Here is an 18,702-nt window from a genome sequence, read left to right on the forward strand (position 1 = left end):
TGAGACTAACGCCTTACAGTTTGCTATATTAGCTATTATATTACAACAATCGGATAAGGACTACTATTAGCACCCGATTGCCTTCTTCTCGAGGAAGATAATTAATACTAAGCGTCGCTACGAGACCTACGAGCAAGAGCTACTAGCTATTGTCGAGGCCTTTAAGTATTAGAGGCACTACCTCGATAGGGCTTAATATACAATATAGGTCTATATAGACTATAACAACCTCCGTAGCATTACTAAGGTTACTAGGGTTATAGGTCGATAGGCTAGATAGGCCGTCTACCTCGCCGGGTTCGATTTTAATATATTATATCGGCTAGGCGTAAGTAACCCTACTAATAGCCTATCGAGGCGACCTAATTACAATAGCGAGACTTAGCAATCCATTAATTCTTTGTTTCTAACCCTGCAGTATAAGATTGCTATAGCCCGTATTGTTAATAAGTACGCGTAGGATAAGCGGCTTACCGGACTCCGCGATAGCTTAAAGCATATTAATGCTCTTGCTATATTAATAGTGCGTGTTAAGGCAAGGGCTAAGGACACAGATAGGAGAAGTTATAATAACTCCCTAGTCGATATCGCTATATATAGTAATAGCGATCAAAGCACTAATGTAGTTAATCCGGCTGCTAGTACTATTAGATATATATAATGCGTACCTCGTTTAACAGCGAGGGTGCTATTAAATAACCTTGCAAATAGGGATAGTTAATCGTTTATAGACGAGCTGTTACGTGCTTAGCAGAGGGACGCCTTTGCTACTAAACGTATCGATAGGCTTATAAGTAGGCGAAAGACTCGATCTAGTAAGAGTAACAATTAGTCGATCGATAACAAAGGTTATTTGAAGTTTAAGGGCAGATACTATGTCCCCGCTAAACATTCGATCTAACAAGAACTTCTTAAGCGACACTATAATAGTAAGCTTGCCGGTTACTATAGTATAGAGAGGTCGCACGAGCTACTATCGCGTATATACTACTAGCTAAATAGTAAGCGGGATATAAAGGACTACGTAGACACGTATGCCGTATACTAACGAGTTAAAGCACCGAAGCACTTACTATTCGGCGAGTTGTCTTCACTCCCTATTCTAAAGAAGCCATTTGTAGAGCTTATAATAGACTTTATTATAGGGCTTCCGCCTGCTAAGCGTAGGGGTAGCAAGGACGTATATAATGCTATCCTTATTGTAGTAGATCGATTTACTAAAGGCGCTCGATACATCCCGGCGCGCAAGGATTAGACTACTATTAATATAGTAGAGGCGCTATAGACTAACATCTTCTATACCTATTAAGGAACCCCTAAGGGGATAGTCTCCGATAGGGGCTCGACATTCACATCGCACTATTAGAGCGAAATATGCCTATAGCTAAGACTAAAGCATCGGCTATTAATAGCCTTCTATCTATAGACTAACGGTTAAATAGAGAGGCAGAATGCTACCCTATAGCAGTACCTACGTAGTTATATTAACGAGAATCCTAAGGATTAGGTCAATCTCCTATAGCCTATAGAATTCGTATATAATAACAGTATATACTTATTAACTAAGGTTTCACTATATATAGCTATAATGGGTTAAAACGCCGCGTTGCTACAAGATCTATTTACCTCGCTCGAGGCCGAGCGTAAGGAAAGGGAAGCGCGTTAAGTACTAGAGACACTAGCGGCAATAGAACGTGTCTAGAAGATACGAGAAATCTATGCTAAGATAGCTAAGAAGTTAACAAAGGCTTAAGAATACTAAAAGGCCTACTACGATAAGCGTTATATACTAATAACCTTTAAACAAGGCGATATAGTTATGCTTAGTACTAAGAACCTCCGCATCCGCAAACACCTATCGCCTAATAGTAAAACAAGGCCCAAGCTCGCACTAAGATACATTAGCCTATTTCGCATCCGAGAACCGAAGGGCAATAGCTAGGCCTACTAGTTATAGCTTCTACCCTATTACACTATCTATAACACCTTCTATATCTCCCTCCTTAAACTATACTACTAGCGCGAAGGCGATAAAGCGCCTGCTAAGTTAGAAGAAGTCTTAGCTAATAGTAAAGAGCTATAGTCTATAGAACGTATCCTAAAGCATCGGACTAGGTAGGGCAAGAAGGAGTACCTATTAAGATAGCAAGGCTATTTACCTAAATAGGACTTATAGGAAGCTAAAGCATCTTTTAAAGACATAACTAAGTTGTTAGATAAGTATTAGACTAGCGTAAAGAACAAGAAGAAGGCTAAGGGCCTATAATGTTACTAGAAAAGCCTAGGAACAATGCTACCCCCGGGGTGCTATTAAGCTAACTAATTAGAGGCAAGCAATTGTTAGTAAAGGACAATAAGACTATACTACGATAACGAACGCGCAACGAGTACTAACGAGCGCACTATAACTATTAACCTATCGACTACTCTTTCGAGGATTCTACCTCTTTACTAATACGCCCTATAGGTCCCTCTCTTATTCCTTTATTCTATCGAGGCCTCGAGGCCTAGGCGATCGGCGAGGGCGGCGTCGCGCTTATACTAAAGGGCGATACGGCCGGCGCGGCTATGTTAGTAACGGTATTACGGAGTGTATTATTAGTCGAAGAAGGAAATCGAAAGCAAGGTAAAGTTAGCGCCAAGACGACTAGCGCCGCTATTGTTAACATTACTTATTATTATTACTATGCCTATAGACACAACCTTACCTACACTACGAGCCTAAGGCACCCTTAATCAAAACTTTAATTAAAACTTTAAGGCTAAGTCAAAACTTTAAGCCGCTTAAAAGATTAAGTAGACTAATAGACTAACTAACTAAGGGCAAAAACTATAGAGCTAAGCTAGCCGGGGTCGATCTTACAGACAATAGGTTACTCCTCGATCTTTCCGACCCTTTAAGCGAGGCGAACCTTAACTATTACACTTATAATAGCCTTTACCTACAGAAACTAGAAGGACTAAGTTTTTTGAAAAGATATAATTAGTTAACACTTAAAGGCTACCAAACCTAACTAATTAGGGCTAGCGAAACTACGAACAATAAGAATAATAACCCTCGGAAGCGGACAAACCCTCGGAAGCGGACATTACTAGGTCTTTTAAGAGTAGATACAAAGAACTCGGTACGATATCACTTAGAGCGGAGGCAGGGCTACAATACCTCGTACGTCTACCTATTATAGTAGGGAAGACGCGCTTGTATTATAATTAGTCGAAGGCCTTCAATTCTTATAGATACATATCACTTTATAGTTTATTATATATAGAGATAGCGCAGTTAGAGTTAGACATTGTGCTATATTATAGGTAAGGTTTAATATAGTTATATAATCGGTAGTTGTGCGTTTAATTTAGCGCGGACTAAGCGGCCTATTAGACCTACTAAGTTAGTAGCAATAGAGGTTGAGACTAGAACAAAGACCGGCTATAAGGGCGCGGCCTTTAGAAGGGAAGCGTATATTAGGACTAAAGAGGTTATACGTGATTAGCATATAACCGGGCTCGAGTAAAGCTAGGGTCTTAATGCCTTAGGTAGGGCTTAGCGCTTAGCAATAGGCTAACTTGCCTGCCTTCCTCCCTCTCCTCCTAGCTCCTTATCGAATACTACTTGTACCTACTACTACCCTATCTACCTACTAACATAACCCTTCTTATAATAGTATATTAATACCTAGCTTTAGTAGGTCGTACTAAAGGAAGAAATGGACGTAATAGCTACTACGATTCTACTACTCGTACCGATACTAGTAGTCGACAACGTTAAACTTAGGCTTAAGGACCTTAGTAAGCAGGTGCTCAAAGCGCCGGGCAATATAGGCATCTGTAATATAAGGATACTTGCGGAGATTCTCGCGAGCTATCTTTATACGCTTATAAGGGCTAAGTCGCTTCTATCGTTCGTATCTAGGCATTAGTCGAGCGATAGAATCCTACTAGAGGTTAGCTACACTAACTATATAGAACAAATTAGGCTTGCCTAATACCCGTACGTATATCTCGAGGTTAATGCGCCGCCTATTCTAGTAAGGTCGAGTGCCGCGGATTTAACTACCTACGCGTACGATAGAATTTACTAGCTTCTAAGCTTCTTTGTCCTACGGATCCGCGGCTAATGTAGCCTCTAGTGTCTTAGTAGTAACCTTAACTCTATCCTTCTAAAAGCGATTAGAAAAGAATGCGGCTATATTAAGGACGTTATGTCTTATACTCTTATTAAAAATAAAGTACGGCTAACGCTTATAACTAGCGAACCGGCTGTTATAGTACCGTATATAGTAATTAATAGCCTGCTAGTATAATATAGATCGTAGCCGAGGCTGGTTTGGATCGCCCTTACCCTATAGCAACAGAGCTAGAAAAGCTAATACTGTTAGCGGGTATAACCGATCTAGCTTATTTATAGGAATCTTTGAATAATCGGGCTGTGTAATATGCGAAAGCTAAGGCGGCTGCTATGTATACTAAATAGGCGCATTAGACAGACCTCTATCCTCGCGAATGCGGCGTAAGCGGTCTCTTAACTGCTCGACTATGCAATGCTAAGGATATAGATTAGGTATAGCAGCGTACTCGTAACCGAGATTCTTATCCGGGTCGGGAATGCTAGCGCCCTACGTTAGGCCTTAGTGAACTCGCAGCGTAGGTATAGCAGTAGTAGGTACCGCTACTAGCTAAGCATAGATGTAATTAATATAGTAAGCCCGACTGTATATACTACTATTATCGAATTGCTAGATAGGCACTAGCTTAGGTCCGTTAGCTCTACCGATGTATAAGAACTAATTACGAGTACTAATATAATCCCTAACGATATAGTATCGCTGCTCTCGAGCCTAGTTCTAATTAAGAGTGCTAGTCTCGTAGTACTAATACTCTAATATGTTTCAACTACGCGCTGCATTAGGTCGTAGATAATAACAGCTATTATAAAGAAAGAACTTCGGGCTAGGGGGCGGATAATCGTTAACTATAGGGGTAGTCTTAGTATACTCTACAGATTCTAGCTTATATTCGATAGAATTGTTATTAGGCAACTAAGACAACGCCTAAAGGTCGATATTAATGTCTCGATAGTGTAGATTGTTCTCCTTAAGCTAATTAAGCGCGCTTAACACTTTGCCCCGACGGATACGGAAGTCCTCGCGAAATTGTCGACGCTTACGCTCTTAGTTATTAACTCCTGTAGCCTCTATATTCTAGTTCCGATCGCCTTAATCCGCTATATCCTATCTTAGGCGTAGAATAACTAGATCTAGCTCTCGGGGTATACGAGGCAGCTTATAATAGACTGTTATAACATCCTTTAAGAAGTTGTAGATATGCCTACGATACTGCTACTACTAACTACGTATATAGAATACAGACATCTAAACGTATACTCGAGCGATGAACAGTTCCTCGGTAGTAGTAAGACCTATAAGCTCCTTAGGGATGCGACTAGGATCTATATTGTTGCTATTACTAAACAGAAACGGCTTACTATCCTTTATCTTCTTATCGCGAGAGATACACCGCGTACACACACTATCTTAATCGAGGTTTATACTAAACTAGCGCTCCGAGTATCGACTATAGGTATCTAGAACGTTACCGTTAAGCGCCTTATAGAAGTCGTAAAGTAGCTGTTTATTACTCTAATTAATCGCCGCGGTATAGGCCTGCTAGTCGACAGATACTAAAGGGGGATCCTAATGATTTTTAAAGCGAGTACGGCGCTCCTACTAACGACGAGCGGCATAATTAATAGCTCGTTACGGTATACGATTAGGAGGTTGTTAAGACGACGTCGGCTGTAACTGCGTTAGGCGCTATAGATCGGTTAGTATCTAACTACTACTAAGCATTAACACATTAGAGGGCGTACTACTTAGTTAGAAACTCCGATTATTACTAGAAGGCGGCCGAGGAGTAACTTGCGTAGAGAGCATTCGAGGCATATAGGTAATATAGCAATCGCGTAACTTAGGAAGATTTAGCCGCTAGAAGCTAAAGCGATTGCTATTGTGCTTCCCGTAAATGCACTATTTGTTCTCTACGATTAGGTCTTCGTTAATAGTATATATATAGCAATAGATGCAATAATCGTCTTTATCTACGTCTTAGTCGTCTTATATACGAGCCTACGTACATTCCGTATATATAAAGTATAGAAGATCCGTATTACTATCGTCCGGTATGCTAACGATCTGCTACTAAGTAGGTATCCGGCGTAGTAGTATAGACTACTATATGCTAGAAAGCGCTTATATCTACTATTGCTAACTACCTAGCGGCGGATGCGACTCTTCTAATTTACGAGCACTAGTACGTACCTAGTATCGAGCGCGTCGAGACTCTTCCGTAAAGGCTTGTCGCGATGCTTAGGTCTCTAAACTAGGTTAGCTAAGGGGATAATAGCCGGATTATTAGAGGAAATGAGATAGTATACTTTACGGTAGCGGAGGTAGCGCTATAGAGCCGATAGATACACCTATAGCAGGTATAAGCGTACGCAAAGGTCGAGAAGAAGTAGTAGTCGGAACTCCTAGACTATATATAGAGGAAGCAGTACGCTTCGTAGCTTTCGTAATCTCCTAGTTACTAAAGCTATTCTTACTAACCTGCATTCTACGGCATAGAGCGCAACGCTTTACTAGTAGACTACCCTTAGTACGCTAATTAAGAAATTAGACGATATCTTTAACCTAGCTACAGTTATCGCACTTCTAAGTATAGGGCTATTCGCGATTAGGAGGAAAAGGCGGCTTTAGGGCTAGCTAACTAGTAGGTCCTGCTTAAGGTAGAGGGTTCGCATCCTATTACTATAAAAGCGGACCCGAAGAAGGAGGAGGCTACTAACTAGGTAGCGGCGGTACTGCTAAATCTACTTACTAACTAGGCGGTAGTAGCGTGCCTCTAAAGCTACCGAGCTATATAGCTTAGAGTCGACCGCCGCCTATAAAGCGTAGTAGATTAGGTATAGCGATTCGCGCGATAGGAATTTCATTCGAGTCGGCGAAGGCAGTATCGTATACGTAGTTATTCGTATATTTATAGTTATACTTATCTATTATATACTCTTCTTTAGTTCCGCGCTCTATATAAACCTAATCTATCTCTTGCTTCTAGGCTTATATAACAGTATTATAACAGTGTCGAGTACTACTAGCTTTCGGCAATTTTAGTCGTTAGTCGCGTTAAATGTCGGTATTAGGGTTTCGTATTTGTTCTAGTATAGGACTGCAATATATAGTGCTATAAGCTAACTAATAGCGTAGTAAGCAAAGTGTATAATATAGTATAGAGGAAGGAAGAAAGCGGAAGGGCGAGGAAAAGGGCAAGATAAGGGGTAAGATAAGGGGCAAGGTAGAAGGCGGGAGAAAAAGGCAGAGAGCCGAAGGAAAGAGTCGCCTTCGGACGCGACGAGGTAACGCAAGATCCTACCTCAAGTTGCATAGTAATGCGACTATCTTGTTTGCCTAAATATATGTATAATACCGCTCGGCAAGTAGTATCTACCTAAAACATACTATATCTATATTAAGTCGAGCGTAGGAGCAAGTTAGCCTATTCTTTGTCCTTACCGATTAGGAGTAAGTCCGCCGCCGTTTATTAATTAGGAGCAAGTAATAGTCGGTTACGGTATAGGAGATAGGCTCTTCTATATACTACCCTACTACTAACGTTAGCGTTCCGGATAGGTTAAGCACTCGCTAAGGCTCGGCGTTAACCTGCCCTTTACTATAGTATCCTCGTCTCTTTGTCCGACGTTAGCGTTCTAGATAGGCTAAGCACTCGCTAAGGCTCGGCGTCAACCTGCCCTCTACTATAGTATCCTCGTCTCTTTATCTAACGTTAGCGTTCTAGACAAGCTAAGCACTCGCTAAGGCTCGGCGTTAACCTACTCTCTACTATACTATCCTCGTCTCTTTATCCGACGTTAGCGTTCCGGACAGGTTAAGCACTCGCTAAAGCTCGGCATTAACCTGCCCTCTACTATAGTACCCTTCTCCCTTCGTCCGACGTTAGCGTTCCGGACAACTTAAATACTCGCTAAGGCTCGGTATAAACTTGCCCTCTACTTTAGTACCCTCCTTTATCGCGAAGTGCGTACGGCTCTTCGCTTAGTAAAGCGTGTATTAGGCGTAGGTCCTCTGTATATTATAGGAGGGAGGGAGGAGTAGGGCGGCTAAAAGCTACGGTACTATTCTCCTACTAGTAGCTTAGCTTCGACGTAGTATATAGTTAGTAAGTATAGGTCGGCAAGGGGTATATTAAGCGCAAGTCCTTTATAGCTATGCTTCCTTTTGCTTTAGCGTAGAGGTTACCGCAGGCCTAGCTACTAAAAGCTACGATACTATTCTCCTACTACTAGTAGTAGCTAGTCTCTTAGCTAAGCTTGTGGGAGCCTAAGGCATGCGTCGTTATCGTGTTAATTACTTTTACTAGCGTAGTTTTGCTAGAAGTGCGCTTAATCGACTAGACTCGATAGCTTTTAGGGGGGGGGGGGCGAGTTTGGTAGTTTAGGTGCCGGTTTAGGTGCGTAGCAATGTTGCTGTCGGTATTAACTTGATATTAATAATATAGCTTCTAGATAGGGGATTGAACACCTAACTAGCACACTACTCAAACCTTACTTCTGCCTACCTTCCCCTTCTAACTAAGCTATACCTATCTAAGCTATTACCTAGGCAGTAGCAATAAGGGTATACAATAAGACTGCAATTCACGACCTTTAACTAATAATAATCGACTAAGACGAAGCGTCGCCTAGCCGCAACTAGGTAAGGAGTTATAGTAATCCTTTACGCCTAGTTATTAAGTTACGTAGGGAACCTAAGGGATTTAGGCTATTTAATAGTCTTTTCTAAGGCAGCTAGCAGCCTAATAAACTAGTAGAGGTAACTGCCTATTGTCTAAACCTAAAGAAATTAGTTCTCTAGGACAGGTTTTCTATAGCGGCGTTTCTTCGGAAGCGTATAAGGTCGAAGTCTAGTAGGTATATTTACTTAGTTAATTCGTAACGTGTTTAGAAGGGTTAAAAGCTCGAGGTCTATATCGTGTCCGCAAGAGTAACTCCGGGTATTGCCTGTCTATAGTTTTTTGCCTCCGGTCTTTTTTTTTAGCCTTAGTATATAGTGTACGGTATGCGGTATACGGTATGCGGTATACGGTATGCGGTATGCGGAGTCGGTTTGCTATACGCGCATCGTAGCATTGTCGCGTCGTTACGTTAGCGCATTATATAGAGGGTAGGTAAGTAGTATTAGCGCATTGTTATTGTCGCGCTTTGAAGGAAGTAACGTAAAAGGAAGGCACGTAATAGCTTCGGAGGCCGAGTTTGTCCGTCCTACTAGTTCGTATAGAATGCAGCTAATAAGAGCTTTAGCTTTCTAAAATCCGGGGAACCACGTACGTAGTTAAACAGGGAATTGAGCTACTATACGAGACTGCTATAGTAGTACGAGCTTCGCTCGCAATAATATAGCTCTAAAGTTAGTAGAATTTAAAAAATCTCTTATATCTTTAATAAATAGACTAAAATTGGGAATATTATAGTAAAATTGAGATATAATATAGATTAAGTAGTATATCCTAAAGAAATTTATTTAATAAATATAGACTATATATAATTTCTATAGTAAGACTAATTTTAAGTGTATTAATAATTTTACCTATAACTACTAATTTTTCTAGTAGAAATAATATAAAACATACTTAATATATCTTGTAAATACTATTAAATACTATTAAAACTCTAATTTTTGTTTCTAAAAACATAGTAAGGAAGAAATATAGTTTACTTTTATTTCAAAATCTAGTACTAAGTATTGTGGAATTCTAGTAAATAATATCAAGAAATTTAAGCTTATATAGCTTATTACAACTTCCTTAAATAGTAATATATAGTAGTAGTAAGTGTTTCTCTATATAGTAGTTAAATAATTAGAGTTATATCAATTATTAAAATTTAACTTAAATAACTATATTTTAGTATATATATAAAGATATAATTTACTATTACTAGTGCCTAAGAGAAAAATATATCTAAACGTAGTAAATATAAAGTTTTGAAGAAAAGTATAGTAGACTTATAGAGATTTCTAGTTTTAAATTAAAAGTAATAAAAGTTATGATATCTAGCTATTATTTTATAACTACTAGTACTAGATTAATACTTCTTTTTATATTTTTGTACTTTATATATTGCTATAGACTAACATGAGGTATAAATAAACAGCTATATTACTACTTATTAACTACTATCTTTAAATAAGTAATGTTTAGAAAAGTTAGAGAATATCTATAATTTAGCTTAGATAGTAATTTTATTTTTTATATTCTTAATATTTATTATTCCTTAGGTTTAAAACTAGACCCCGTAGTAGTTCGGTTTGCGAACTATAAAACGTGTATAGTTTAGTTTCTAAGCGGTACCCCTCCGGTTTAGTTCCGGTTTAGTTTACTACCCCGCTAGTCTAAACTAGTTTCCGAGAAAATCCGACTAAACTACGACGACCTCGGATCGAGTCCGGAAGACGATAGGGCCCTATATTGTATATGCTATACGATTGTATCTGTATTCTAGGCTGTTTAGACGTGTTCCGGCGTATTTTTAATTTTAGGTCGGGTTTTTGTCTATAGCTAGTACGTAGCCGGCAAATCGGTCCGTATACCGGTTTCTTAGCAAACTAAACTAGACCAAACTAGAATTTCGGCTTAGCAAACTAAACTAAACTAACCCGGACTACTACAGGGTCTATTTAAAACTTATACTATATAGATTTTTAAACTAATATAGTATAGCGTTATAAAGTTATACTAAAATTAAGGCGGATAGAAAGCGTACGCTAAGGCTAACCGTACGTTATAGCTAGAAGACTTCTATTTATAAATTAGTCGTCCGATCGCAGAGGAGGCCTAAGGCAAATTTGTTAGTTATATCCTCTGCCGCTAGATAGCTATTTCCTTTCTTACTATCGCTATTCTATCGCCGCCCTTCGATTACTAATATTAGCTATATTATTAAGCCCTACTACGTAGCTACAAACCGAGGCCGCCGCCGCCGCTCTATCTCCTAGGCTATATAATCTAAGAAAGCGCTAGTCTTAAGAGATACGTAGTAAGAGGCCGCGGTAGGTACGAGAGCCGAATCTAGGCAACCTCGGAGGCCTTAAATTATAGATCGAGACGGTATATAGATCTAAGGATATAGTAGACTATTATATAGTTACGTACGTTACGAAAACTTTTTTCCGATCGCGTCGATCCTATTAATCCTAAGCGATCCGGGCGCGAGTCGATAGAATTACTTCGGATCGCTTAGGATCGCTTTAAGTTAGAGGAATTTTTATATAGTATATAGGATCGCTCTAGGTGTTACGAAGCTAGAGGGAAAGGGATACCTAGCGGCTGCTACTAGCTGCCTACTATAGGTATATACTTCCTCCGTAGCTAGATAGACTTAATATAAATTAATACACTTTAAAACTACGTTTCGAACTATAATAAAATAGTAGCTTCGCTTAAAGCACTAGCGTAAGAAAAACGCACTAACCGTTACTAAACGGACTATCCGAACTACGGTTTACTATCCCCCTCCTCCTTCTAAGGTAAAAGGTCCTCCGTACCTAGGAGGAATCCTAACGACCTACTCTAACGCTATTTTCCGCACTATCGACGAAAGTAGTAGTTAGACTATACTAAGCGAAAGAGTTAAGAAATTACTAGCGATAAATCGGCGCGGCTATAGGCGATAGACTAAGTATACCGCCGTCGCCGGTACCCCGCCGCCTTTACTTTTCTATTGTTTATACCCTTATTTATAGAGAGCAGGTCCGCCCGATACTAGGTTAGTAGGGACCGCAACTTAGGAAGGTTTAGAACAACTAAACGGCGACTGCTACGTCCGCTACTGCACTTAATATTCTAATTACGCTCGTACTTAGCACTTAAGTACCGAATCTGCGTAACCCTTAACTAACCTAACTAACGGCCTATTATTCTAAGTCTATAGTACCGAAGAACTAAGAGGAACCTTCCGTTAAGCTATAGCCTACCGCCTAGGAAGATTGTACTCTTCCCGAATTAGCTAAGGATAGATACTACCTTATCTATACGGCTTTTACCCTCCTAGCGTTTTCTAAACTAAGGTAGTGCCTAGTAAAACTTCTAGAGAGAGACCTAAAATTCCGCGTTATCGCTATAACTAAGTAGCTAGAAGATCCCGAAGAAGCGGACCCTCCTCGTAGATTAAGATCTATATTAAGGGAGAACGCTAAGTCTACCGATAGGGACACTACGCCTAGGCCTCCTACTCGCTCTAAAATTATTAGCAACTAGGTTAATAACAAGTCTCTATCTTATTCCGCGGTATAATAGGTCGACCGTTTAATAGCCTACTAGTTAAAGAGTAAGTATTTCGCCTAGTAGAAGACCGAGAACTTTAGGTCTACCGCTAAAGAGCCTCTAGAGAACGAATATCGTCCTCGTCGTAGGAAAACTTAGATACCTCTAAAGCTAGAGAAGCAAGCGGTACAACCTTCGGTAGAAGACAATATAGGAGCGGTACTTATAGCCCCTAAGCCGGATAGACGTAAGGTTCCTTTTATAATTAATCCGCCTAAGGGCGACGCCTTTAAGAACTTCGGCTCTTTTCGTAAAGAGCCCCCGCTAGCGCCTCGAGAAAGCTCCCTTATTTCCGTATCTACTACGTCGCCTCTTAGCTCTCTCGCCGACTTAGATCCGGAGTAAGAGATATTAGGCAAGGCTAACGGAGCCGTAGCCCCTACTAATAGCAATACGATATAGTAAATAAAGGAATAGTTTACTTAACAAATGCGAGAAGAACGCGAAAGAGCGGGAATATAGCGTAAGAACGACTAGGCTCGTCTTAATCGCGCCCTCGTAGAATAACGAGAGGTCTACGAGCTCGAGATCTAAGAAAAATTGCAAGAGGCCTTCGAGTAGAGTCGCTAAGAAGCCGTAAGAGCTAAGAATAAAGCGGCCGCTAAAGAGAATAGCGAGGGTAGAGCTCTATAGCTATCGGAGCAACTAGACTACTATATTAATACGAGTAAGTTATTTACGTCGGAATAGCGAAGAAACGCTAAGTCTACTAGAAGACCGAGGGAAGCGAACTCTCGGAATAATACTAGTAATAACGAAGATAGCAATAACAACGCTAAGAATACTAGAATTAGTAGGTTAGAAACGCTTATAAGGAAACTAGTATAGGCGATAGGGAATAATAGTCCGATAGGCTATATAGCTCCGTAGAATAAGAACTATCTAGGAGCGACCGGGCCGCCGCGATATATAGGTCTTTATCCGATACGTAACCGAGTAGGCTATAGCCTAACGAGGGTAGACTAGTAAGCTAATCGGAATCGAGATACTCGCCCTTATACTAGACCTAAGATTAACGCCGAGCGTTTCGCGGCCTTAGCCTAGGGAGTCCTAGTCGCTAGAGAGCTACCTACGGGCAACCTTAGGTCTATATAGAACCGCGGGGATCGAGGAAACTATATCGACCCTAGGTACGACGGTATATACGTATATACTCCCCTATATACTCCTTAGTTAGATTTTAGCTAGGAAATCGCCTTCTATAAGTTTAAGCCCGAGTAAATCGGGTATTTTAATAAGGACCTACCGGAGAGTAAGGGCAAAGGCCCGGTAGTATATTTCGGGAATGCTATATACTACCGAGATATTTTCGCCTTTATTACGCGCCTAGACGTCGCTATTTAGGCTAGCGAATACCTAGCTCCTACCCTTCGTCTATTACTATACCGATATCTTTAGGGTTCCGCTTTATAATAGTACCTATACGCGCTTACTAATAATCGACGTATACTCCTATAGACCGGCCCGAGGATCGAGCGATAGAAGGAGGCGTTACGCGAACAGTTCCGATTAGACCCTTTAGTTACCGCGCGCGAGATAGAGATAGAGTAATATCGTATCGAGGATATCGCGGCCCGTAGAAGCGTAAGCGAGTACGTTATTAACGTTATACGTCTCGCTTAGTAGAGCGGTACGGAATCGCTCGCTAGGTAGATTAATTACGTCTTCCGTAAGATCGCGCTAGAGCTTAGAGGCAATCTTAATACACCTACGGCATTATAGATATATTAAACCCTTATCGATATAATATAGGCCTACTACGCTACGTAGGTAGAGCTATATCTACCCGGTAGTATAACTGCTAGCTACTATAGTAGTAAGTATAACCTTCGGCGTAGCGATTTAGTATAGGGTAGGTTCGTAGACCTAAGGTTCTAGCCTAGGTCTCGTTTTAACGCTAGACGCGCGCCTTTTCTCGGAAATAACAATCTATATAATCGATAGTAACCTAACGCCTTCTAATAGCGCCGTTAGCCTAGACCTTAAGTCTATAGCCGCTAACGACTATAAGCCGCAAACGTAAGCGTAAACGAGAAGATAGTAGACGCGCGCGGTCTCCTATAGTATCCGAATCCTTAGAGATAGTAGACGATACCCGGAAATATAAGAGGATAAGGCATTCCCGTAAATTACGGAGGCCTCGCCGAGCCCGCCTTTTTCTACGAGCCGATAGACCGAGAGTAGGGCGATAAGTACGACGAATCTAGACTTAGTTAGTAGGACTAGTTCGATATCTAAGAAGAGCTAGGAGATTAGTATAAGGTAGAAGAAAACGCTAGCTACGCCGGCGGATAAGAGGACTAAGTTTTCCCTTCTATAAACCCGTTCGTATCTCTAGTCTACTATACTTAGACTTAGAGCCGTAGACCCGACGTCTCGAGCTAGCCTTCCCGAAAGAAGAACTAATAGAACGTCCGACCTATACGCTATAATATATATAGGGAGTTTTTCCGCTCCGCTAATAAGTTTTTTACTACCTACCTAGACTAAGCCTATCCTAAAGACGCCTCCGGTAAACGTACTAACGTACTCCTCGAATAGGCTTTAGGAAACTCCGCGAGCTAGAAGTAAAACTAGTTACTCCTAGCTCGTAGCTCTTAACCTTAAGTCTATCGGAAACTCTAGAATACCTAGTAGCTATAGGAACTTTCGAGCGCCTTAAATTACTAGGTTACTTACTACTAGATAAGCAAGATGCCTTACGTCTATTAATAGAGGCCTAAGGGAAAGCGTATAGTTTAGTATCTTATAGAACTAGCTCTCTCTAGAATATTGAAACGCATTTTACTATAGACAAGTATTAAGAAGACTTATTATAGCTAGCTAAGCGAAAATTTAACGATATTAATAGCCTAAAGCTTTAGGTCTACTATATTTAAGAGCAACTATAGATTATTCTATATACGGCTAAGCTCCCGCCGGAAGATCTAGCTTATACGTTCCGATATTACGATATAGTCGAGGCTAACTACGCTCTTACTCTAGGAGGAGAATTTAAACGTATATACCTCGATACTAGTATAAAGGCATCGATAATAGACTAGAAATAGCTAGTCGCCTAGCTAGGTCGAGAAAACATCTAGTATCTAAAGTAGCCTCTCGAATTTCGTAGTTTAGCCGGAAGTACAAAGTACGAGTAATAGATTAATTTATCGATATACTTCCCTATATTCGCGAAGTCTAGAAAGCCTATCCTCGCCTATATCGAATAGCTAGTAAGAGTTATACCTAATTTACCGTATAATATACTCCTTAGGATAGATATTATAACCCCCGCCGGCTTTATACTCTATACCGGAGCTAGATACGTCGATATAATAGAAAACGACTACGCCGTAATGCCTATAGCCTATATACCTAAAACTAAGACTCTAATATAGGCTAATATTAGGACTATCGACTAGATTAGGCTACCGCTATATACGGCGGCAATAATTCTAGTACGATATAATAGAGCAACGGCTTTTAAGAGTATAGACTAAGACCTCCTCTTTGTTCCGGGCGAATCTAATTTCCTAGGTACGGCGGCGATATACGCCTATATTACTAGACCCGAACTTCCTAGGGTCTAAGTTAGGAATCTTAGCTACGACGACGACCTAGTAATACTACGTAATAGAAAACTAGGTAAACTATAGCAATTATAGATAGACGATATCTAGCAAATCGATAAGTTTAATATAGACCCTCGGTCTATAGAGCGAAAATTAGGAGGCATCCCGCTCGCGATAGATTTATAGGTATAGGCTCTTTTAACTCGCGAATTTCGAGTATCCTTAAAAACGAAAAAAGCCGTAGTAGAACCTATTTATAGAGTTACGTAAGCTTAAGTGCTTAAGACCCGATAGTCTTAGGTACCGATAGATAGACTTAGCGAAAATAAAGCGATTAGACTAATAGACCGAGAGTCTCCTCGCCCTTCCGGTCGAACTCTCGCTAGCGCGTTTTAGTCTAATTTAAGCCTAGCCGGGAACTTAGCGAATTCGGATTAAACTATAGTACGCCCGTAACTCCCGCAGATATCTAAATCTTAACTACCGACCCGCGAGCTTAACGAAAATAAGGAAGCGGACCTAATAGACCTTAACTTGCCGCCCGATACCGCTAAAATTTTAATTAACGCTAGGATAGCTAGTCTTAAAACTTCGGCCGGCGTAACGGTTTACGCGGCTAACCCGGATTCTAAAGCGGCGGTAGACCTTTAGTCTATCGCCGACAAATTCCTATAGTTATAGATAGATAGGGGTACGACGATTAACCTACTAAAGGATAAATAGTTAGAACTTCCCTTTAAGTCGGGATAGGAGGATAAAAAGTTTAGTAGTAAGGTTTATCGAATATTAGAGAAGGATAATATAGAGGTCGATAAACAGTTCGATAAACTCTACTCCTAAGGTAAGATAGCTTTTAGCGAGAAACCCTCGCTATTAGCTTAGCCGGTATTCGTTGTCTAGAGGACGCTATTCCGCGACGATAGCTTAGCTTACCGTAAGCTACGCGTAGTTATCGACATTAGAGGCCTTAATAGTATATCGTAGAAGGATACCTACTCTTTTCCCCTTTAGGACAATATTATCGCTAAGCTATATAACTATATATATATCTTAATAATAGACGCAAGGTCTATATTCTATTAATTCGCGGTAGCCGAGAAAGATCGCTAGAAATTTATAGTAAGTACTACCCGCGGATAGGAATACTTAAAGGTCGCGGCGATAGGATATTGCAATAGCGTATAATATATATAAAGGCTACTCGACCGTACTCTACGGGAATTCGGGGACGCGGCGAACGGGTATATCGATAATATAGTCCTAGGGTCGGTAGACCTAGAGTCTTATTATACCCTACTCGAACGCGTATTTAAAAAGATAGACGACTTACGATTTAGCCTAGAACCTAGGAAGGCGTACCTAGGTTTCCCCTCTATCTAAATTCTCGAAAGAACGGTAGACGGGAAGGGATTCGTAACTTAAGTAGATAGACTCGTAGCGCTACGGGAACTAGAAAAGCCTATTAACGCCGAATAGCTAGAATACTATCTTAGTCTAGTCGGCTACCTTAGGTCTACTATTCTATATTTCGGCAGAATTATACTACCCTTATAGTAAGCTAAAATCGCCGTAATAAAGGAATACTAGGCTACCTAAACGAAGGGCGGAAGGCGCCGCGCCTAAATATAGGGAGTAAAGCTATACTAGACCCGCGAAATAGACATTACCTAGGATACTATATAATCTATATAGTCTAAAGATAGGAAGGGATTTCTCTAGCACTTCGACCCTACGTCTATCTTATATATCGACGTAGATGCCTCTAAGGAGTTCGGGATAGGCGTAATATACTACTAAGTTAATAGAGACTTAGAAATAGAATATAAGGAATCTGCCCTCGTAACGCGGAAAGATAATATAGTCTCCGATTTCGTCGATAGTACTACCTAGCTAAAGCGGTCTAAGTAGTTTCCCCGAGATAAACTAAAGATCTTAGGTTTCGCTAGTTATATACTTACGGGTACCGAGGCGCGCTACTAGCTAACCGAGCTCGAATTGTTCGGAGTCGTCTAGGCAATTAAAAAGGCGTCTTATATAGTAGACGTAGTACTAAGGACTATCGTAGTTACCGATTATAGCGTAGTAACGGCGATAGCGAAAAAGACCTAGATCGCTATAACGGTATCTACGGCCGGATTAAACCGGAGAATAATCTAGGCCGCTATCTATATTTCCTAATTCGCGAGCTTAGAAATTGTCTATAGACTAGGACGTAATTATATCGCCCCTAACACACTCTCCCGATTATAGGGCGTACTCTCCCTCTAACGAGAGGACGTTAACGCTAGCGGCTTAGACGAGATTTCTATAATATTAACAATACCGTACGACCTTAAGCCTACCTTCGAAGACTACGGCGTATGCGATATAAAAATCTCTACCTAATCGCCGGACCCTACGTCTACCGCTACTATATATATACGTAGCCTTAACCTCCTAAATTTTAAAATAAATATCCCTACTCTTCTACCTTCGGCCCTAGTAAATATCCTCTCTCTATCTAGAATCGACTATAGCGAATGTTTCTTTTCGCGAACTAGTAGATAGAAATATTACGCTATTTAATATATCGCGCTATACGCTCGGAGGACTATAGAACTTGCTACGGTATAGCTGCACTATAATTAGTATAGAATTAGCTTCTTAGCGGTTTCCTACCTCTCTACTAAAATAATACTATACCTATACCTCGTCGTCGGTATTTCTATAGTATATACCCCTCGAAGGTATTATTAATAGCGCGTTTGCCAGACTATTA

This window comes from Pseudocercospora fijiensis, assembly GCF_000340215.1.
Source record: "Pseudocercospora fijiensis CIRAD86 unplaced genomic scaffold MYCFIscaffold_4, whole genome shotgun sequence".
NCBI lineage: Eukaryota > Fungi > Ascomycota > Dothideomycetes > Mycosphaerellales > Mycosphaerellaceae > Pseudocercospora > Pseudocercospora fijiensis.